This window comes from Anastrepha ludens, chromosome 3 (genome assembly GCF_028408465.1).
Source record: "Anastrepha ludens isolate Willacy chromosome 3, idAnaLude1.1, whole genome shotgun sequence".
In the NCBI taxonomy this organism is placed as follows: domain Eukaryota; kingdom Metazoa; phylum Arthropoda; class Insecta; order Diptera; family Tephritidae; genus Anastrepha; species Anastrepha ludens.
In genome coordinates this window covers 78,595,050-78,611,500 of record NC_071499.1, presented here as the reverse complement: position 1 = coordinate 78,611,500, position 16,451 = coordinate 78,595,050, and the positions used below count along the sequence as shown (strand labels likewise).

Genomic DNA, 16,451 nt, shown 5'->3' with positions numbered 1-16,451 from the left:
TTCCCTAGTCCAATCAAATCTGTCAGCATCGCATATCTGAATACCGTAAGCATTATCGCTCTGCATTTCTATCCTCTGGTTGTTCATTTATTTGAGCCATGTGACATTTATTGCAAGTTTTGCCTCAGAAGGCGTTTTATGTGACTAAGTTTGTAGATATTTATATTCATTGACATTTTCAATGGGAACACAGCCAGCAGAAATTCTTATACATCCTCTGAAAACCATGACTTGAGATTTAAACAAGTTTACTTTTAGACTCCACTGCGTACAATAAGTGTAAAGATTGGCAATCATTTTTTCAAGATCTATCACAGATCTACAAGCAAAACAATATCGTCAGCGTGCAGAAGTACCTTGACCGCAGTATCAGCAACTTTAATACCGCATTGTGAACTGCAACTTAGGTCAATAAGGCACAAGGAAAAAAGGGTAGGGCTCAGCAAACAACCTTGCCGTACACTTTAATAAATGTGAAAAGGGTCAGAGAGCGCTCCGTTATAGCGGATCTGATTTCTAGAGTTACAATAAATAAGTCTTATAATCTCAATTAGAAGTACATTATTAAAGTACATGAAAAACTACAAAGAAGGCAAAAGTTTTCTGTTTTGCACAACAATTGGGATATACTATACTTAGTCAAATTGAAAAAATTATCAGGAATAGAGTAATTCTTATGAAAGTCCGCTTTAAATTCAATTAGAACATTACCACGATCTAACCACACACTTATACGGCTTAACAAAATGCATCGAAAAATTTTGCAATTAATATCAATCAATGCAAGTCTGCGTAACAAAAGGCGTTCGGATTTTGTTTTCTAAGAAAAATCACAATAAATGAATTCAGCACCTCAGTTAGGAAATACTTTAGGGCGTACTTGGAGTACTCGTAAGTAATCTGGTGTTTTCTAGGTGATTTTTTGTCTTTGAACCCTTCGAGTACAAGTTGCATTTCAAACGGTGCGTCGAGAAAAGGGTCTAACACCATAGGCCGGATCCAATGTATGCAAGGTCCACTCCCTGTACAATAAAGCAAGGGTTTCAAATGCTCATAAAAGTCAGATATTACAAAGCTACAACTAACCATTGGCGAGCAGTTTTTCAGAGAACTGACTAGCTTCCAAAAATTTATGGAGTTTCTGAATGTGTTTAAAAACTCAGCTTCCTTACAGAAACGATCAATCATATATATAGATATATTATACATAGACTCAGGATGACCAAATTTTGATTTAGTACTTTTACACGATAGGTACCAAATAGTTATTTGTGCAAAAAAAGAGCATTGCTTTAAAAATTGTTTGGGTATTTCCACCTTTAAATGTCATTTCAATCGCGCAAGTAGAGTAGAATTTTATAGGACTGCAGAAAAAATATAAAATATGAAATCAGAAGCCTCTAAGAATGTAGCTGAATATTGCAAAACAGCGGAATCCATACTCACTTATAACGTACTAGTATACCTGTTCATTGGGGAAAGCATCAAGACACCCACCATAAATAGGAGGATGAGCTCGTTCAAACACCCAAACAGGGTGTAAGCGCAAATTATATTATGAATAGATATTATTTCTATGCTTACAATAAAACCGGAACCGTCACATTTTCCTCGAATTTATATTACTTGACCATACTACGTATACATATACACTCTATGCGAACATTTAAATATTTAAAAAATCGTCATGGCTTCATTAGAAACTTCAAGAATCCGTACACCATTTCCCAACGCCACTAATCTGAGACATATTTTTGGCACTACCCATCTAATCGTAAACTAATCGAAGTATCGTCACACTCAATACTTATAATACTTGTATGAGTGACATAGCGTGTGTGAGCAAGTAAATCAATGACGGTCTTGCATAAAATTAAAAATTACGTATACGCAACGTAACACCAACAAGAGTACAATGTTGACCGATGATTTAAGCGATTGTTTTGTTTAAATGTTAAATATTTTTTGCGTGCTTTCTAATTTGATTGGAAGCATAGACTACGTGGATGTTCCTAACTAAATATGTGTGAGTATGTGCGATACATGAATGGGCTTATGCATTTGCATGTGTTAGTATTTATCAACATGGCGTACATGTATAGTTAGATGACACACATACATGCGTAGGTTCATAAAATTTTGTTTGTGTACGTCTAATGAAAAAGTAAAAGCAAGAAATCCGAAGAAATTTAAAATAGAATACATCTGGAAAGCAGAGAAAGCAAATAAAGCATAGCAGATAATGAAATATGGGTGCTGGTAAAGTACACGACTGGAAGTGAGAAAACGAAAAGGAAATAAAACTTAACGAAGGTTTGCGCACGTGCTGGCATAAAAATACAAACTCACAGACACGCACTAACGCAGTCTGAACAAATATGTGAGCTGGTAAAAAATGCATGTATGGGCAAAAGTGGTGAAGGTAGCAAAGGCACCACTATTGGAAATGTGTGGTGAATGCGCGTGAAGGCGCGCACACACATAAAAAGTACCACAAAGGGCAGTAGTGCGTTGTGCTGGTGTTATTTGGTCGTGTCTGTGTGTTTGTGTATGTGAACATTAAATATGAGATATAAATACAAGTGAGTTGTGCGATGACGATGGCAATGCGGCGATGTTAACGTTGTGCGTAGCAGCGAAGCTTACAGGCGACAGTGACAGAGTTTTAGTGACGCTGACGATAACGGCGATGATGAAGCTGGCGGCAACGGCGACAGCGACGCTAACTTTGATTTTTGGCGACAAAAAGGGGGCTGACATTGAATTGTAGCGTTGTCAGTGAATTACTGTAGCTATGAGGAAAAGCGGAAAAATATTTTTCTAGGAAACCTTTTGAAGCCAGTAAACGGATAGCGTGCAAACGCGAATGCGGTCTGTCAGAATTGTTCGTTTAAATAGATTTTCTAAATATTTTGCTAGTAAAGGGAAGGAAATTATTGTGGTACCAGCAGAAGAAAGGCATATAAACATTAAATGTGAGCCAAGAATGAACTGAAAAATACTTATTGCAATTTATTGAAAAAAGAAACTCACATTTTTATACAATGTAAAAAGTGAATAAAAGCGAAATTAGATCTGAAAAGCAAAAAAATATAAATAAGCAAAAAAAAAAAAATTAATCAAATTAAAACAAGGCGTAACACGCACACCACTGCCTCTCCCAACAACAACAAACAACAAGAAAAAACCCAAAAAGAAAAAAAATTAAAAAAAAAATTATCAAAATATATATATATATATATCTAAGTGTACTCCTGTGTACGTGTGTGTGTGCGTGTGTTGTTTGTTTGCCAATCGCCCAAAGCGTCGTAACTCTCATCTGTAAAATATCATCACAAATCATCATATTAATCTCAACCAGCAACACCTGTAAATATTTAACAAAAACAACAACAAAAATCAACAGCAACAACAGTCGAGTTAAAACGCAAATGCTCGTAGAATTAACTAACAAGAAATAATTCAAAAAAAAAGTATCTTACATTTAAAAGTAAAGCAAAAACAAGAATACTGAACGTAAATTCAAAAATCGTAAAATTTAGCATAAAAAATTTACTTAGTACCAAAACAAGTTAAACGCAATTGTAATTAAATAAATTTAAACAAATTTCCAGCGGCAACAAAATATATATAAATATTAAAAAAATAAATCATAATACAAAATTTCTAATTAATCTGTGATTTCTGTGATTTATTATTTTTTTCTCGCATCAAATTTGCAAACAACCAGAAATTTTATAAATTTGCTTACCATACGATTTCGAGAAAGTGCTGATCAGCGCAAAAGAAAAAGCACCAGCAGCAGCGGGGAAGAACAAAAGCGAAAAATCGAAAATTTTAAAAATAGGAAAATCGCAAAAGCGCAAAAGCGCGAGCCAACGCTTGCCACTGTTAGCATTTGTGAGAAGAACTGCGAGTAGTACGCATCGCAAATAGAGAAAATAACCGGAATATTTGAGAAATATAAAATAACAACCACTAAATACAAAATAAAATGAAAATATATTTAGTGAAATAATAATAAATAATTTCAAAAATTAATAAATAAATCAAAAGCAAAAACTTAACCTGAGCAGAATACTGAAAACCCAAATACTAAAATATTAAGCTACTGTATATATAAATAAATTCCTACAATACGCCTGTAAATTCCGTATACTCATCGAACCAAACTACTCATTTTCACAGCAATAACTACTCAGCAATGGCTACAAAAAGCGTAGCAAGTATATAGTTAAATAACAACAACAAGTGCTGCATCACATCAGTAATAAAATCAATCGGATATATTTATTAGCGTTAGCTAGCGTTTAGCGTCCATCGCATAACCTGTGTATACAAATAACGATTGTACACGCCTACCGCCTATTACATACATATATATACATATTTATATATGTATATATATATAATATACGTTCGCGACTACTACGGTTACGACTGCTATAACGACTTGAGCGTGCACGATCACGATCAAGTTCACGACCACGTTCGCGTCGTTGTTTTATTGTTTTAATCATTTTGTATGGCTTAAAATTAACTACATACATACATACAAATAAACTGATCGATTTGTTCGCTTTGCTAAACAAGTAACTGAATAGAATTCTTCTACGCTGTAATCGTCCGCTTCGACTTATCTCCTTAGGCCACTTAGTATTTCTCTATTTATTCCACTTCTTCTTCTTCTTCGATCAACGTGTAAAACTGTTCGTGTCATCATTGTCAAATGTAAAATAGCCGATTGCATGCCACGTGGATGACGTGTCAATCCGGAGAAATGAGCGTAGTCGTGCATCAGGTTTAGCACAACTATGGCCCAGCGGTCGACTAAAAACTATAAGAAATTGGATACATTGACGGTAGGTGCACTCACATGATTATCGTATATACATATATTTCTAGATATTCGTGTATGTACTCATGTATTTGTATGAAAATATATGGAATTAAGAGAAAATGGAGTGTTTTTAAGAAGGAAAAACGCTGATTTCGGTATTCCAAAATTACCGATTTCTCTAGGACAAATTGGTGGTTGAGGGCTCACTTGTAATAAGTGCAGTTTTTTTTCCAAATTACAATAAGTGAATTGTTCGAGTCCTCGAGTCCCCCTATACTATGGGCAAAAAGTAAGGTGAATTTGGTTGTAAAATGAAAAATCTTTATTTATTCTTGTAAATCAATTTCATCCCCTTAAAAATAATTTCCTCTCGATGAAATACACTTATGCAAACGATTTTTCCAATCCCGGTATAGCCATCAGCACCTTCTTCGATTCAGCTTTTATCTCTTCAATCGTCTCGAAACGCGTTCCCCGGAGTGGTCTCTTGAGTTTTGGGAATAGCCAGAAGTCACACGGAGCCAAATCAGGCGAATACGGTGGTTGCGGAACGATATGCGTGGAATTTTTGGCGAAATGGTCACGAAGAACGAGTGCAGTGTGAGACGGTGCATTATCGTGATGCAAAAACCAAGAGTTGTTGGCCCATAATTCTGGTATTTTTAGACGAATTGCTTCACGTAAACGACGCATAACGCTCAAGTAATATTCCTTATTAACAGTTTGGCCAGGTGGAAGGAATTCATAGTGCACCACACCATGAAAATCGAAAAAAACTGTCATCATGACGTTTATTTTTGAACGACTTTGACGTGTTCTTTTCGGTCTGGCCTCGCCTTTAGCACGATAATCGCTTGATTGATCGGTTGTTTCAGGGTCGTAAGCATAAATCCAAGTTTTATCTCCTGTAATGATGCATTTGAGCTTATCCTGATAGTCTGAAAGCATTGTTTCACACACATCAACGCGACGACTTTTTCCAAGAAATTGAGAGTTTTCGGTACCAAACGAGATTTGACTTTTCGATATTCCGATCATATCAGTAAGGTCTTTAGCAGCCAACCGACGATTTTTGATCACTAACTCCTTCACTTTATTGACGTGTTGATCATCTGTTGACGTCGATGGTTGTCCGGAGCGCTCCAAGACATCAACACGTTCTCGACCCTCTTTGAAGTCTTTGTACCACTTATAAACATTTTTCTGCGACATGGTCGAATCACCAAATGCCTTCTGCAACATGCTAAACGTTTCCGTAGCCGAAATTTCATTCCGCAAACAAAATTTGATGGGACTGCTCTGCTCAATCAAATCAGACATTGTAAAAATCGAAAAATGCACTCTTGGCCGTTTGGTAAACACAAGCGTAAATATATTACTGATAATGAAATTCACATGAAAGTTAGCCCAGATGTTATTAACAGTGCTGCCAACTCATGAAAAAAAATAACTAGAGCGAAATTTTAACCCCGTGAAGTTTGGCAAATAAATTCACCTTACTTTTTGCCCACAGCAGTACAAGGTGGCGCAAAATTAATTACCCTGTTTGAAAATTTATAATTTTGGTTGAACTAGGCAGCTGCAGTAAGAAAATAAACAAACAATTGAGCACGTCAAGGGCAAAATAAAGATTTACCTCACTAAAAATCGTTATTTATTGAATATATAATAAAATTCTCGCCACCATTCGAGAGTGAAAACTCCCAAGAAACATTTTCTTTGCACATGAAACTACAGATTCTGCGTTGTTGAGACTACGAAATTTCAAAAGACTAAATGATACTGATACCCACTCTATGGCATTAATACGGATATCAAACTAGAGATGATATATAGGGCCCGCCATCTATCGTTACGGATTTGAACTAGGTATTATTTGAAGAATGGTAACACTTAGCTGTCATCTGATTTGACAGAAAATTAGTTTTATTCTTCCTCTGAATGAAAATAGTTGTGTAAACGCTCAAAGAACGCTGGGAAATATTGCGACATTACTTTGAAAAGATGGCGCTACTTGCCACACAGCGAATGCTACGATCAATCTTTTGCGCACTGTCTTCGAAGATCGCATTATCAGTCGAAATTCTGATATCGTTTGTCCGCCTCGGAGCTGCGATTTGACGCCGTTGACGCAATTGATGCACTGAAGACCAACATACGCGATGTCATAGCTGAAATACAGTCGCATACAATCGAAAATGTGTTGAAAAATTGTATGTATTGTATGTATCTACTAATAAAAATTTGCGTTTACTTTTTGGCAGAACAACTATACAGGGTTCAGCAATCGAAGAAAATTTAGTTTGGAAAATTACTTTTATTCAATTCAAAGTAAAAAATATGTGAAAATAATATAAAATTAAGTATCAACTTTTTTTTGCTCGATATGACCATCTTTTGCCTTGACTAAGGCCTGGAGATGGTCCAGAAACGAATCGCAAGCTGTCTGAATGTGACTTGCAGTTATGTGGCCCACCCGCGCGCAATGGGTTTTTTCAGTGCCTCAAGACTGGTGAATCTATTAGTTCGGATCTTGCTCTCCAAAATGGCCCAAAGAGAATAATCCATCGGATTGCCGTCTGATGAATTTGAGACCCATTTTGTGGACGGTATGAAGTTCGGAAGGTTTGTGTGTGTGTTGAAGCTCACTCGAGCTTTGTGGGAAGGTGCCGAGTCCTGTTGAAACGTTCATGGTCTGCCAGCGAAATTTTTGTCTGCTCACGGCTTCAAATCAACCTCCAGAACTACTTTTCCAATAATATTTGGCATTTACCTTGAGAGCGTCCATCTGCGGTTACAGCAGCCCACCTCATTACCTGTGGTGGGTGCTGCCCCCTTTTTGTCAATCGATTACTCAAATTCTCGTTTGAACGGTTGTTCAAATAAACTCTATCGTTTTGGGAGTTTACGAATTGCTCAATTTAAAAAAATTTTCTCGTCAGAAAGCACAATATTCGGAAATTCACCGCTTTCGGCCAAGCGAAACAGCTCTTTCGCTCTCTTCGCGTCTGACTTGTTGCTGCTTTGGTGTGGGATCATGCGCCTTTTGGATCTTGTAAGGCTTGACTTTGAGATCATTTTTCAGTATGCAGAGAATGCTCGGTCAGATATTTTCAGTTCTTTCACCATTTGATTGGCACTTCGTCGGGATTTCGCTCTGTCGCTTCTTCACTTTTTAAACCATTTCACGTGACGTTGCAGTATTTTGATGACAACATCCAACTATAAACGAATGCTTTATTTACTTTAAGGTACTCGAGCTCACGAACAATCGCTGGTTATGATTTTTCAGTCAAATATAATTCAATCAATTTATTACGTTTGAAAACCATTATTGGTTTCCTTTTTTCGCGTTTTTACTCTCGGCTAAATGCTTCAGCGCGCTGGTAAACAATGTACCACTGTACGACATAAGAACCTCAATTATTTTTCTATGTGTAACCATTTGGTGGCTCTTATGACACGCAGGGTTGGTCCTATCTCCACGCCAGACAGTTCCGCAAGAAAATTGAAAAAATATTTACCTAGAAAACCTGCTCTGATTTAAGCTTAGACTGGATAACTGCAAAGGAAGTGCTGAACTGTTTCTTCCTCATCTCTGCAACTTCTATAATATTCACGGGAGAAAACTCTTACTCTCAAGTAATGCCTGCCAAATAGCCAATGACCGGTTATACAAGCCACGACCTCCGACATATCCGCTCTTGAAAACCTAATCAGCTCTTTTGTCGTTTTCTTATTTATTTGCCCATAGTAACTTAGCTGTTACGCCTGTGTCTTCATCTATGTCTCTTGGATAATGTTATTCTTAATTATTAATTCGCGCGTGCCCATAGGTATCCCAGTGGTATTTCTATCACTGAGCAGTTGAAGAGTAGCACCTTTACCGAATTTAAGATTTTTAAATAATTAATTTAAAAAATATATGTATCGAACATCATGTGGCAACCCTATGCAAAAATATTTGCTGCAATATATTTAATACTCATGAATGGAGACTCAAATAAATCTCAATTTATAAAGTGAAAACCGTATACAAATAGAATCGAGAATTTTAAGTTCTTTGCGGTAGATGCTGCATCTTCAGTAGTCGATTTCCCAATATATATGTATAAGAGCTTGAGAACTTAAAATGATAACACAAAGTAGTAACATTGTTGGAATGAATTTTTGTATCTTAATCTGGTATTTCTTGAAATTTATGTCCTCCGCTGCTACGAGTTACATGGTCCATTCGATCAGTTTAATTTTTGAATACTTTTTCCAATAAATCTTGCGGCATGGCGTCAATGGCGGCTTGAACATTGCAATAAATCGATTGTTAAGCGCGCTGTATGGCAAGTTGCGCAATCTTTATGAAACCAGATGACGTCGAAGTTTAGTTAATTATTTTTTAGAGGCAAACATTCAGGTAGCATAGCCCTTTTGCGTTCGCCATTCACCGTAACGACAGCTCTTTCCACATTTCGAAAGAAATAAAGGCCAATGATGCCGCCAGTGCTTTGAGAACTTCACGAAAAAAATTTAATAAATTTTTAATTTTTTAAAAAATTTAATAAATTTTTTTCTAAGTAAATTTCGACAATTTTGAAGCGTTGTTCTGGCATAAAACGATTCATGGCAACCTGTCAAACCTTACTGAACAGAAATGTAAACACAGTTTGCCATTCTTGGCTGTCAAATCATAATTTGATAGATCTCATGCAGCTAAAAAAGAGCCGACATTTATATGTATATATAATTTTTATATGTAGTAATATATAATTGGCGCTCACATCCTTGTTCGATTTGGCCAAGTTCCTCCTTCAATTTGCGTTATGCGTATCGATCTTGTTCCACAAAGGCAGCATTATTTGGTTATCTATAGTTCTCTTTCTAAGCATTCAAAACAAAAAAAAGTGGAAATCAATCCAGTAGCTTCGAGCTGGAGAATTGAAATCATCAATTATTTGATGTGTCTGACACCTAAGAGGGTTGAAATTTACACTTTCAAATATCAGCACAAAACAATCATGACTTTACTCATCGAACTAGAATGTCCAACAGTATTTTTGGCAAATAATATTGGTCAAATAGATCAACAAAAATGTAAAAAGTATTTTCACTATCTTCTAATGAAATCCTGGTTTCAGGGCAATCGTACATTTTCCGATCTCTATTTGTAAGAATTTTTCTAATCACTGAAATTAAAATGCGCCTATTTAGAAAAATTACTTTTGAGCAAATTCGTTGTTCAACTCGAGCTTTTCTAAAGCATAAACTAAGTGATAACATATCGAATATTTGCTTGCCTTCAATTGGGTAAATGAGTAAATGAGTAAATGAACAATCTGAGAACTTTATGAAATATTGTACATGTTGCGATCAGTAGCCAGTCGCATTTCTTAAAGTGAGTTGTATACGGTCGATGATGGAGGTCGTTTGTTCACTATTTAGCCGGCTTCACGAAATGTTGGCACAAATTCGCTTATGAAATGTGATTCATTCGTTTGGAACTACTTTTCAATAGCCGAATTGTTTGGGTAACCTGACGCGTACATGATAAAGCCTAACATTTAGATACTGACTATCTATAGAGTGATCGAACTTGAATATACTATACGACTAGTATTCTACGTAATAAACACACTCGTCAATAATAAATGCCGTAAATTATGTAGACTTATATAAGTATATATGTATTGTACATGTATGTAAATATGTTTATAATAATCATTAAAGCAAAATTTAAATTCATTACTCAAGAATAATTTTACTGAACATAATCTACTTAATTCAATTCGTCCTACTAACTTACAAAAAAAGGGGGCTTACTTGCATTCATATGCATCACATTTACATGCATACAAGTATACAAGTGTGTAAGTAGCTCACCTGCAGATGTAAACATTCACAAGTAGGTGAACTTCCGTTCCTAAAAGAAATGAGCGAATGAAGCGGCCGAACCAGCGCACGAACGCAGAAGTTAACCCATAAAACTGTTGCCCGTAAAATTAGCTCAAAACGCAGCGTTGTGCTAGTTTGCAATAATAACAAAAACAACATAACAAGAAGACCACAAATATCGGTTGGTCGGTTGTTCGGTTATTCAGTCGGTCGGTCGGTGTGTCGGCCGGTTGGACAGACGGGTGAGTTGAGCGCCAACTGAGTCGTTTCATCGGCGGCCGTTGTGCTATTGTAAGTGACCCCATTTCATATCTGTTTTGGCTTTTAATATTGTTGGCCATTAAGGACAATGCTTCCTGCAATTGCTGCAGCATATACTCGTATAGTAACGAGAAGAGTCGGAGTAGAGAACATGAAGGAATGAAAGCTGAAAATACACAAAACTCAACCACAAAAACAATAACAGCTAACTATGTGTCGCATATTCGTGAACCATGCAACTTTGTTTTCTACGCTTCAACACCGCACAACACATACGCATACACGCACATACATAATTATTTTGTACTTGCATTGTATATATACCATATGTGGGTATAGTATACCCTCGGCAATTGTTGTTTGTGGCTTGTGGAATTTATGCATAAGTTGGTGGGGTACATAGGTACATATGTCAGCACTTGCCCATAGGTAGGAAATGGAGTGCATTCAGCGAGTGTTTACAATAATTATAACCACGCATCTTCTGTTTTTTAAACAATATTTTTATATATTTCTCCTCTACATACTGTATGCTGATAAAAAAAAAAAAAATAGAAAAATGGGGCAAGAAATAAAATAGGCCTGATTTTTGTTCATGCCACTAAATGATGGAAAGAATAAGAACTGTGAACGTTTCAAAAGTTAAAAGTAAAAATATATATATTAAATAATATCTTCAAATAAAAGTATTTAAATGTCAGTAAGATAGAAATCTTTTGTGAGAAGCTTCTTCGTGGTGAAACTGTTTGCGGATGTATGACATTGATTGCCGGGGGGCAACTCCTAATAAGAACATATTTTGTAATATTTTAATGTTTGACGATTATACCTACATAACACAATACTTATACTGTACACATAAGGGATTTCCAATAGATTCCGTCGATTTCGGTGGTGTAAAACGACCATCTTGGAAAGGCTACAGTTGTCTTATTCTACTCTTTATAGATCGGACTTTCAACCATGAAATGCTACAAGATTCAGCAAGATTTATTAAATTTAATTTCAAAGCTAGTGATCTGTTAGCGAACATATATGAAAAAGCATCTTTAGTGATGAGACTCCTTTCTGGTTAAGTCACAAATAATTTTCATTAAACAAATTTATTATTTAAAAGCGAATACATTAGAAATAATTTATTACATAATTTATGTTTTTACTTAATGATTGTCTATGAACGTAGTTGTCATACTAAAATATAAAATATCGCATACAGATAAAAACTTAAAAATTAAATATTTGATAAACAGAATACACAAATAGCCCAATTTCGTATCGCTATTCCGCTCTCTTGGAATTCTACAGAATCGCTGTGCATGTGACGTCTTACTGGTGTAATTGACGATTGTAAATTTAGCAATTTATTCCGTTATTTATGTAATTTATTGTTCTTTTTGAATTCTTGTGAGCGTACAAGATATTATTCAGATGTAGCAACACCCATAGGATGAATTCTTGATGGCCGAGAATTTATTTTGGCCTACCGCATAAAGCAGGTAGTTCGAAAAAGAGAAGCAGCTATTTACATCACTAATGAATAACACGACAAGAAGAGGCCCTCAAGTGCTGCCTTCAAAATTCACCAAAAACGGTTCTGAGCCAACCTCACGAAGAGAAATAACACATGGACAATTTCACATGCAAAATGTAATTCATTGAAGGAAAACAAAATGAAAGCCAAGACAGGCACGTTTTTCAATTAAAATCTGAGAAAAATGAGAAACTCTATCGATGGCTTTGTGAAAATCTTTATAAATGCAATCGAACTGAAGACTGGTCGAGAAAACATTATTTACTCATCGAAAACGGTGAGATTGGTAAAAACAAATCGGCTAGAGACGAGCCCATAAGATGCGCATTTTCCCCACAGATGCATTTCTTGTGTTGCAATTCTGAAACAGCTGACTATTCACATCTTATGCACTTACACCAAGAGAAAAGTTCCAAAATGTTTCATTCACGTTTTACTGGAGCAATATTTTACAATAGCTTTGCATTGGTTCGCTGTACGTACCTGCATATATGTACAAAAGTTTAAGAAATCCGACTATAAAACTTTCAAGGATTTGGGGCTTACTCTATGCTGCTAATAGAAAATATAAGCAAAACATTTGACCGGTGGTGTTTTAAAAAATAAGTATTGGTATTAAGCCTTTTAAAGTGAGATTTCTTCGCCTCTTTTTTTATTGTGTTTTTATGTTTTAAAATGATAATGATATAGGTATACCTACTTTGAAGTTGATTCAAAATTTTTTCTAAAATATTTTCTAAATTTTTTTTTGAAAAGTTATTTAACTAACAAAAAAACTTATATAACAAACAACTAAATTTTTTTCCAAAATAATATTTTATTCCAAAACAATTCTTTCTTTTAGAAAAAATTAAGAAAAAATTAAGAAAAAATTAATTTACAAAAAATAAATTTAGAAAAAAAAAAAAAAAATTTTGAAAAAAAATATTTTGGAAAAAAATATTATTTTGAAAAAAAGTTTAGTTGTTAGTTATATAAGTTTTTTTGTTAGTTAAATAACTTTTCAAAAAAAAATTTAGAAAATATTTTAGAAAAAATTTTGAATCAACTTTAAAGTAGGTATACCTATATCATTATCATTTTAAAACATAAAAACACAATAAAAAAAGAGGCGAAGAAATCTCACTTTAAAAAACTTAATACCAAAATTTTCAACAATAAATAAATCTCAAAATTATTAAATTTTTTTCTACATTTTTTTAGTCTAAGCTAATTTCCAGAAAAACCTAAGTCCATTTCCAAAATACTCAGACCATTTGACATGGCATCACCCTTATGACAAAGTTTTTCCACTGCTCTGAAATGTTGTTAAATCGGATTATTTGTTTGCATATTGAAGCGTTCGGAAGTCACACGGAGGTAGTTCAGATTATATTTACTAATGAAGTTTTTGGTCAAATAAGCAAGAGCATGTAAAACAATCCAACTTCTGAAGCATATCTACTGCTTTAAATAACTTTAACACTTGGACTTTTTGACAAGTTTTGACTTTTGATAGGTTTCTAATGTAATTTTAATATTTTTTTATTCAAGCAAAGTTCATTCCCCTATAAAAACCATGAATATACAATAAATTTTCGTCAAAATTTTAATCTTTTTAATCCAAATAATTTCACAAATGCTGTTTGATAGTCCATTTAATATTAGGATAACAAAGTGCTAGTTTAAGGCGTTTCAAATTTCTGGTTTTAAACATTTTCAGTTTTTTTCCTTGGTGTTAAACATTTTCTCCATATAACGAATAGGCGACATTATTTTGATATGCAAAAAAAAAAAACACAAACTCCACTTGAATATTAAGATGCATTATTTAAATAGTGCTAAAATACTGATTCTTAGTGTAAGCAATGGGTTCTCTAATAATAGGCTCTCTCCATGTCCATGTGCTCAGTAATATGTAAGAATTTCTGGATTCATTGTTGCCATTGTGCCAGCTTTTCAAATTCAAATGAGCTAACAAAATATCATTAATAATATTTTTAGAATATTTGCATATTCACTAGAAACTTCGGGGTAGTTCAGAAAACTTTTTCCTGCCTATTTGAACTTTTAGAATCTGAATTAATATTGGTAATCAAAAGTACAAAAAGTATTTATCAAATCCACCCTGCGGTTACTTATATACAATTCCCGATATCAACTTTTGAAATTAAACTCGATAAATTGCAGAAGAAAACTATTTGCGGGTATTTTGCATTATTTTACATTAACAGGTGTAAAAGCTTGTACTGAGGTCTTAAGTAGATTACTTCTTAATGTTCCAGTCATGAATTTGCGTTATTTCGACATATTTTATGTTTAATCTTAATTAAATTTTTAAGAAATTTTTTTAACTAATTTTTAGTTATTTTAATTAAACAGATTAAATTACACTCATGATGCTGCGGGCAATGCCCAACAAATTATGTAACTTAATGATTTCAAGGATATTTATCCTTCACTTCTGGAGTGGTCTTGCAAAATTCAGTCCTAAGTCATAAGCAAAGTGGTAAACAATAAAAGCATAGCTAATAAGAACTTAAATTGTATTCCGAAACCCTCAAAGTTAACATTTTTAAGCAAAAACAAACGCATTCAAAAAAGAGTTTTTAATTTGATAACGTTGAGTACAAATTTGAAGCGTGTCAGGAATGCTCCTTGGTGGAGAAATGAGTTGAAAGTTCTTCAGAGGAAAGCCCGTCAGCTCTTCAATAGTGCCAAGAAAACCGCAGACTGGAACTCTTATAGAATTGCCTTAACTGCGGACAATAGGGAACTGAGAAAATCAAAGGGGCTGACGTAAGTTTTACGGAGAGTCTGGAAGAAATGGGACAGCTTTGGCTGGACACTCACTTAGCACCGGGTTTGACAAATATTTTCAGGAAAAGCCTGGAATTAGGCAAAGTGCCTAAAAACTGGAGTAAAGCCAGGGTAGCTTTCATTCAGAAAGCAGGCAAAAAGGCGGACCACACGCCAAAACCCTTTCGACTCATAAGCTTAACTTCTTTCCTGCTCAAATTTGACAGTCCAAGACAAGATGAGAAGGTAACTAGAATTCTCCAAGAACTTCAAAGAGGTCATTAGTGACCGCTCAGCGTGGAGAAACAATGAAATATCCTTAAAAAAAATCGCACAGGTGTGGTTTACTGATGGATCTAAAATGGAAGACGGTAGTACTGGGGCTGGAATTCTTGGACCACATTTCCAAAAAGCAATCGCAATAGGAAAAACCTCTTCGATTTTGCAGGCGGAGGTCCATGCCTTAGAGCTTGTGCCAGAGAATGTCTACGGAGAGGCACGCGTGGTGCCAATATTAACATTCTCTCTGACAGTCAAGCAGCTCTAAAATTGCTGGATAGCTTCTCATTCCAATAAAGGTTGCTGTGGGAATATTTTAGAATCATCAACACCCTAGCATCAAGAAACTTTGTTACCTTGATGTGGGTTCCGGGCCATGAGGGGCACGAAGGGACTGAAATTGCGGATACTTTAGCGAAAAAGAGGGCAAACACTCCCTTCATAGGTCCTGAACCTTCCTGCGTGAGCAGGAACAACGAGGCCTAATAGATTACTGGAGAGTCCAATCGGGCATGCGACAATCGAAAAGACTAACAAGTCCAGAACGGATAACGGTAGAACAATCTTTAACCTAAGCAGAAAGGGCATAAAACCTTACACTGAACTACTAACAGGACACTGTAAACTTAATTATCGCATGAAAGAGACAGGATCGATTGCTATAATATAATATATGTAAATTTCAGATCCTTCTTCCGGCATATGAAAATAGGATAAAAACCAAGAGGAGAAAAAATTCAGTTTTGCAAAAAAAAAAAACCGAAAACCGCAATTTAAAAGAATGTTTACAATAGATTTAGTTCTCATATGGAAAAAAAAATTTGTTTTGCATATATAAAAAAGATATCTAACGTGATATATGCAAAATAAGCCACT

The 16,451-nt window shown here is 35.0% G+C and overlaps 1 protein-coding gene across 15 annotated transcripts in view; it reads left to right on the top strand.

Moving 5' to 3' along the window:
- The window catches only part of LOC128858243 (voltage-dependent calcium channel type A subunit alpha-1), a 273,728-nt gene that overhangs the window by 11,333 nt on the left and 245,944 nt on the right, over window positions 1-16,451 (top strand). For 13 of the 15 annotated variants that reach the window (XM_054094347.1, XM_054094344.1, XM_054094355.1 and 10 more), the window contains exon 2: window positions 2,920-4,862. The gene's annotated coding sequence lies outside the window, so the exon portion shown is untranslated. Of the gene's footprint in view, window positions 1-1,090; window positions 4,863-16,451 lie in introns of those variants that run through there. The other 2 variants (XM_054094345.1, XM_054094356.1) reach the window with 2 other exon arrangements.